The sequence below is a fragment of the Pinus tabuliformis genome, chromosome 1_1, assembly GCF_031772625.1.
Source record: "Pinus tabuliformis cultivar Carrire ecotype Pingquan chromosome 1_1, CPIR1, whole genome shotgun sequence".
In the NCBI taxonomy this organism is placed as follows: domain Eukaryota; kingdom Viridiplantae; phylum Streptophyta; class Pinopsida; order Pinales; family Pinaceae; genus Pinus; species Pinus tabuliformis.
This window is the reverse complement of record NC_142297.1, coordinates 73,220,183-73,228,295: the sequence shown is the minus strand read 5'-3', so window position 1 is coordinate 73,228,295 and position 8,113 is coordinate 73,220,183. Positions and strand designations below refer to the sequence as shown.

Genomic DNA, 8,113 nt, shown 5'->3' with positions numbered 1-8,113 from the left:
ACAAACTAAGGCGGTGCCACCTGTTTCTACAGGAAAACTGAAACCGGCTTCTACAGGAAGCCAGAAATCAACTGAAAAAGGGTCTTCTACAGGAAGCCCTGAGAAAAGAAAACCCAAGGAGAAGAAAGCTGACATTCTTGCAAGGGAGGCAGCAGCCGTGCTGGCCGCCCTCAGTACACCTCCTAAGCCAAAGGAGAAGAGAAAGAGGGAGACCCCTCTATAGTTTAAAGCTAGAAGAAGTGTGAGAATAAAGACGGGCAAGCCACAGCCTCCGTCCAGTAGCCCAATCATTATCGAAGATGCCCCTACTTCGCCCAAGGAGAGGTCCCCCTCAAAGATATCAGTCACCTATGAGAGGGGGAGCCCGAAGAAAACTACTTGGAAAGATAGGTTGGACCAATTGGCCTCGAAAGCCCGGCTACAGGATGCTGAAGATGCTCTACAGGAAACCTTAGCCCGGCTTAAGGAAACAGAGAGAATGGAAGGGGAAGCACCCTCATCACCACCGAGGGAGGGCGAAGTATAGCCACCAAAAGAAGTAGAGAAAGAGCATATTCCAAAGCCTAGCCCTCAGCCAAGTCTGAGTTCATATTACAACTTCTTAGAGGCTGGCAAAATTATACCTCAAAAATTCACTGTGCCACTGTTCTTTGCATTGGAGGAAGAGAGGGTACGTACACACACGTGGATGAAAATAGCCAAGTCAAAGGGTGTGGCGGACATAGGTCCCTTGCAGGAGCAGCTCAAGGAGGCCAGAAGTGAATTGGCCATGGCTAAACACGTGGCAAATTGCCAACGAGTGTTCCTACAGGAAGAAAACGAAAAGCTTAGATTGCAGCTACAGGAGCTGAGGACAGGAACAGGTACATCCTCCAGGGACACCACAGCAGAACAGCAAGGCAAAAAGGAACTGAACACCGGTCTTGGGGAGCCAACCTTGCATCTACAGGAAGCAGAACAGCAAGCACAAATTGAGGTGCAAGCTCTCAGATAACAGCTGCAGCAGAAAGAGGCACAATTGGCCTGCATCGCCAGTTGGGCCATGGATGCTATACAATGCAGACAGTCGGCCAAATCCTATGGCCTGTACCTGAAAGACCAATGGCTGCAATTTCAAATCAATACCTTGGCGCAAAGGGGTATCTCTCAGCTCCAAGGCCCGCAGTAATTCACTGAATTATGCAGTACCAGCTCATCAGAGGATAAGGCCAAATTAGCGGAGTTCTACCTCCATAATTTGGCCCTGCCTAATGTAGTTTCATGGGATCCCAATACGGCCTTAGGAGATATGCAATTAATGGCATTTGCCTCATGGTTGAACCATGAGGAAAAAAGAGCAGCAGAAGCCAAAGCGGTCATGAACCGAGAGCTGAATGAGCCATTGCTAATTAGAGCAGAACCAGGGGATCCAGTTGCACTAATCTCGGCACACCAACACTTGTCCACTGACCCTCAAGCTTCATTGAGATATATGGATCAGCAGGCCAGAGCCATAGCGCATTTTGAGGACATGGAGAGACTGTTAGGAGACAATGCTGTCCAAGCTTGCACCCGCAGATGGAATACATTGGCCCACAGTCTGAAAATCAGAGAGTATCATACCCCAACTCGGATGAGGGAAGCTCTAGTACGGGTGGCCCTCTATAAGAAATCCATGCAAAACCTCCAGGCCAGTTGGATTGGCCTCAAGCTAATCCCACCACTGCTGCTAGGATTGATGGAAGGCAGCACAGAGAAAGATGATAATGAACAGTGGGAAGAGGTGAACAGAAAGGCTGGGTTCCATATCAGCAAGGAGGACACTACTACAGAGGCTTGGGATGTAAGGGTGGCAGTAAAGGCAATGAAGGATGAGGAGCTGGACTAGTTGCTCAAGGATGAGCAAATATTTTAGCTGGGGGGTGATGATGAGCCCCAAATTTGGTAACATTTTGGGCTCATTTGGCCTACTTACCCTTGCTCAACCCTTCATTTTTTATCACTTATGCATCATTTCTTAATATATTCATGTTATTTGTAGGAAGGAGGGCAGCCACTATTCCTAGGTGGCTAATGCATGTTTATTTCAGGTTTTTTTGACATTAAATGGAGCAAAACCACGTAGATGAAGGCAAGGAGACAGCCAAGGTGGCATTGCGGTTTTGTAGGAAGTTTCTCCACAGCCTTGAATGGCCTTCCTCGTGATCTCCACCCCAACTCCGAGCTCCAACAGCTATCACCACCGAGCTAGAAGGCAGCCAACGGATTCTAAGGGAACAGCAGTTTACTTTTAGTTGGTCAGCCAAGCCCCACTAATTTAGGAGGCCAGCTTGGCCCTCATAATGTATAAATATTGAGGCTGTAGCCTTCGATGGGGACTTTTGAAACTTTGTTGTTTATTCTAGACTACGAGCGGATAGCTCTGTTTTGCTTTTTGTAAGCCATTTTTGGCATGCTATCAGACTTTTGACTATTATCTCTTAATGAATAAGCAGGCAGATTTGAGGCAGCTCTGAGTTCTTAAAGGAGCTTAAGCTCTCAGGGTTGGGCCCAACCTGAGAGCCTAAGACTTCCTTCCTTTGTATTGTTACTTGTCTTCCTTTTAGCATTATATTTCTTTGCCTTTACATGCATTTGGAAACACAGTTTGCTGAGTTGAATTTCTTGATGTGATTAAGTAGGTTAGTTTTATGGATAAAGTGCTTTCAGTAGTTTAAATTAGAGTAAGGGGATTAGAATTCATCAGAGCTCCAAAAAGGTTGATTGCACACTCACTTCCACCTCTGTTTAGAGATTGGGAGTGCAGACCGTGCCAACCACCAAAAAACACAGTTTTACATGCTCATGCAAGCTTTAATGTAATATTTCTATTTGTAGAAGTGTCCATGCATTTAGATCTTGAGCAATAACTCTTTGTTTCAGCACCTTGCACGATTTTCCCTTAAAAACGACATTGCTATTCTATGGTTTTATAAAAACAGTTAGAATAGGTTGATGAATTCTCGGTCTTGTGCAAGACACGGGTGATTTGTTTCATTTACACTGCGCAACACCACTCTATCGTTTCCTTATCCTTCTAAGCCGTGCCTAAGCCATCTCCTTATCTCCCAGTTAGATCATTTGCCTCCCAACTCTTCTATCATCCACGTTGTTTTATCTTTTCGGCCTTCCATTGCCTCTACCCCCCTCTAGACCAACCAGCTTTACACACTCCCTCTCCATCTCATCTCTCTGTCCATAAGCCATCACAAGCTCCCCTCCTACCTCTCTATCCACCCATACAGCTCATTCACTCATCCATCACCCAAAAATCCTATTGCAGAACATCCTGTAGAAGTTAGCAAACTTCCTGTAGAAATCTTGAACTTCCTGTAGAATCCCCTGCAGACATCCTATAGAAGCTTGCAAATACGGTTGCCAGGCATCTGAACTTTGTGAACTTCTGTGGAATGATGTAAGGGATCCCTTAGACCCTCTCAGAGTCCTCCTGACCTTTTCCAAGCCTTCCTCCCCTTGATCCACCCCTGCACAGTCAAGACCTAGTAAGAAGCACAGTCATAATAACTCCAACAACTTGAGCAAAAATACAAAAACATGTTCTTTTCAGATGAAAGTAGTTTAAACACATGCATCTCATCCCAATAGAAGTAATGGCATCACTTGTAGAAGTTGCATTCCCACCATTGCATCATAAGGATTAAGCTGGTAGAATTAGGGTTTACTAGGGTTTCCATGTTTTGTTGGCTTTCAGTTCATTCTTGCAAAGTAGGTTAATTTCCTTTGTGATAGCTTTCGTTCATCACTTAAAAAGCTTCTTCTAAGAACATATAGAAGTTGGCTTGAGCCCTAGCGGACTTGTGCCAGCTGACCAAGTGACAGCTGCGACAAGAGCTAGTACTTGTGCATACAGCACCGTCGCTTCCAAGTTTGTTACGAACTACCGGGTTGATAAAATTAGAGAAGGAAGCTCCAGGAGTTGTAGCATTATTGCTACAATACTGGAGCCCACCAATAATATCTCAAAATCCAAGGCATCACCTGTGCTGCAGGAAGATCAAGGGAAATCTTCTCATTTAAATCCACTAAGCTAGTAGTATCAAAATGAGCTTGAGCTTCTTTTTGAGTTCTTGTATTGTACAATACCATGTCTCTTTCTATGCTTGGAAGAAGATTTATTGAAATGAAGGATTTAGCCTGTTTGAGAAACTATTCTACAGGTGAAAATTCTAAGGCAAACCACCATATACTATCTTGCTTCTCAAAAACATATGGAGCATCAATTCCATTCTTCTTCATTTTCACATGTAGAGCTGCCTCTAAAACAAAACCTTCTTGTGTCCCCAACCATTTCCCATTCACAGAGTTAGATGAGCTGGGTGTTTCTGTTAACGCCTCAACCCTTTTAACTTTGTTCATAGAGAACCTGATGATTGGCACTGAAAAGTTATCAGGCTCAAAGAATATTGATTTAGAACACAAACGCAAGCGTCCCTTCATTTGGTGTAGCTACCAAGATAGCAGTTGAATTTTCTGCAAACCATCCAATGAACCCTGCCTGCAGGTTGCTATCCAGTCTTGGATATAGAACTCCCCTTCATCTAACAAGAGGTATGAAAACCGTTTTCATGACTTTGGAACAGAATCTTTCCGCATGACTTCCTAACAGTAAAAGGCAGAAATGATACTCTGAAATTAGACGGACTCCCTTATTTAATGAAGTTTCCTTGGTGAATTTGATTTTGACAGAGGATTGACGAGACTGAGTCTAACAGATACTACGGAAGGCGTATCAATAATTGGTCATCTTTGCATGTCACTTGTATGGCCAAGCGAGCATGAAGACCTTCCCGCAGAGTTGGGTGATCACATTGGATCAACTCGACAGTGAAGGCAAAGCATGAAACTGGTCTGACATGTTAGCTCACAGGCTAAAGGAACAGATAACATAAGCTTGATAGTCACCTAAAGGTCATTAAGTGGAAATATACATGTTTTATTACATCTTGGATGCAATCTGTGCCCATCAGGAGTTTCTAGGATTGAAGTGGGCATGGACATCAACGTAAACCTCTGTGAATAATTATTGTAAAATGTTGTCTGAATGCAACTTCAGAGGAGTCATCACACAATTGTCATATCATTTTATCACCCCAGTGTACAAGATGATATTTGAGCAGGATCCACCTTGCATGTCAAAGGCCACAATGGAGGCACTAATCGACATAGTAGATTGGTATGCCTCACCGTCCGACACCTTCATATGGATGTAAAATGTGGGGAAGCCTCCGCATGTTTTGCCGAAGTTTTCCATGGACAAGATCGTCATGCAAGAAGTATCATACCACATCTCATCAGGACTGTCAACTTGGCTATACCAGAAGAAGGAGGCACCTTAGCCCACTCTTCCCTTGCGGATCAGGTTGTATGAAATACAGACTCTCAAGCATGTAGATGTCAAAACAGAGGAGATGAAGAAATATCCTTTTGATGTCCGAAGCTTTAATCCATATGACCCGCATTGTATTGTGAAAGATCACTATGCGAGAGTACAATTTTAGTGGATCCACAGGGCATGTCATTGGGCAGAGGAAAACCCATGAGATATTTTTACAACTTCTCTAGGCCCAATGAATCAGTCGAAATCAATGTGGAATGGTTAGCAAAGCAGCATCCAGGAGAGCACTAGTAGCAGTAGCAGAGGTAAACATACTGATGTGCAACAAAGGCAAGAGAAATATTGTCAACAACGCAAAGGAAAAACAAAGCTGCAAGTTTAGAGCATACCCACTAGTGTAGAAAGTAGTTTTAGCAATAGAGGCGAAGAGGAAACAATGCGATAGGAGGACTGTGCAAAGGCAGAGAGAAAAATAGAGGATGTAGGAAACATTGAAGGAGTTGCATGAGTTGAAGGAGCAACTCTGGAAGGAACAGGAGTTGCGCAGATAGGAGAAGGAAGCACAACAAGAACAGGCACAATAGGGTGCACAACATGTACACATAGATTAAACTGTGCCTGTATAGGTAGTAGACGCATTAGAGCAGCTAGCACCAAGCAGACAGGGTGAGCAACCGTAGGAGCAAGACTTCACTTAAGAGATTGAACAAGCACTTGAGCAGATGGATAAGGATATGGAGCAGCAAGAGTTAGAGCAAGACATCGACCTCATGCCTTACCACCAAGAGGTCGACCCACCAGCTTCACCATATCCGGAAGTAAAGCAAGTCCCAAGTGACCAAGGAGATACTAAGATCCTTGGAGATAATCTGGAAGGAGAGATGCACAACATATCATTCAACGAGTCGCAACATAGAGTTATGCAATCTTGCAGAGTGTCTACTCCGATGAAAACACATCTCCTACATAGTTTGAAGAATGAGTGATCGTGTTTGACATGCGCAAGCATCCAAAAACATTGGCTGATGCTACTAGATCATATGTCGAAGCCACTACCTCGAGTGTTCACTTCCTAATAGCAAAGAACGAGAGAATGACTAAGGAGCTACAAACGACCAAGCATGGAGGAGAACTAGTTACAACATCTTCCTGACCAGAGTTGAAGAAGGCGATACTAGATGAAGCATTGTGCCTTGAGATAGTCATGTGGGCATTGTATTCCAATTTTGGTACCGTGCATAAGGCAGTTTTCCATCTCAACAGTTGGCAGTAGCTATGTGCTAGGAGAGCACGTATCTTGTCAAACGTGCATACTGTTGTTGACTACATGAAAACATGGACAATGAGATACAAGGGAACCCTATTACACTTGCCCAATATGATGAAGCCCATAGCGGTCGAGCTGAAGGCACGCATTCGGAGTCAGATCCAAAACTATGAATATCTCCCGCAGCTTATCACTAGTTTGCAGGCTTCGCATGCACGAGTATTTAGGAGTATGGATGTTGTTGTGCATGCACATGCAATCCCATCTATTGGGACACTCTTCAAGGCAAAGAAAAAGGCACAAGTTCTACAGGAGCTTGACTTGTACTTTGACGGGTTGATGCACATAGCCACTAGTGAAGACTTGGTGATCAGTGCAGACACCATGCATCAATATGTCATTGGTCCCACTGCACTCAATACAATGATGCACATGTTATCAAACAAGTTGGACATAGGAGCTCGAGCAGTGTACCCAGATGCGATGGAGGTAAGAGTTCGCTTCCAAAAAGATGTCATTGCAGAGTACACAAACACCATCGTGGGCTACCAAGCTTGGCATCAGTTCACCACCGTCGACCATAGTGAGGATGTCGAAGAGCTGGTCTTCCCACAACTATTCGAGTCATAGTGATGTCTTGCATGGCTTGCTCAAGCCTATTTTGTCTCACATGGGTACATGTACAAATTGTATGTAACGTCTTGTCAAGTGGAAGTTCAAGTGTCGATAGTTGGATGTAACAGTCATAGAGTAGATGAAGAGTGATGAGGGTAGATGAACAATAAAAAAGGGGAATATCAAGGGCCACCCTACCCTTTGCTATAAATATTCCCTCATAACTCATTGCAGAGGCTTTTGGTCAGCCAAGCTTCTGATAGGAGTATCTTAGAGAAAGCTTGGAGAGTATTGTAACAAGCCTTGGCTTCTCCACTGTGCAGAACTAATATATCTCTTCGGAGGAGCAAGTGGCAGTGACTATAAAATTCTGTTGTCGGAACTAGTGGTTGGTTATGGTTGTATTGTATAACTGAAACGTTCACTTCTTAATATAATAGAGCCAGTATGTTTCATGCATATGTCGTATTGTATTTCAACTATCTTGTTTACTCTAAATGATATATGTATCTTTTTGCTTATGCATGCATATATGGCTTTCCTATATAAGTATGTATGAATCTTATTGAAATGTGTTTTTGGTTTAACCATCACTTTGGATTGCTAGCTCACTTGCCTTCCGGTTTGTGATGCATCATTGCTCGTCTATTCCCTTCTTCAATCTGTGATTTCACAAGTTTCCAAGGGGCGCACTCACCCCACCCCTCATGTGTTAGAACCGCTCATGCACCTTCCCTGACTTGTTGCATATGTCACACCCTTGTTACCAATAGGGACATCTTACTTGCCTCTGTGCACAACTACGGTCAAGGAAATACCATACGATCCACGATGGGACTCCTACACCAAACAGTCTG

The 8,113-nt window shown here is 43.8% G+C and overlaps 1 pseudogene; it reads right to left on the bottom strand.

Moving 5' to 3' along the window:
- Positions 1-3,969: 3,969 nt before the first annotated feature.
- Positions 3,970-4,632, bottom strand: LOC149211642 (uncharacterized; annotated as a pseudogene).
- Positions 4,633-8,113: the final 3,481 nt, after the last annotated feature.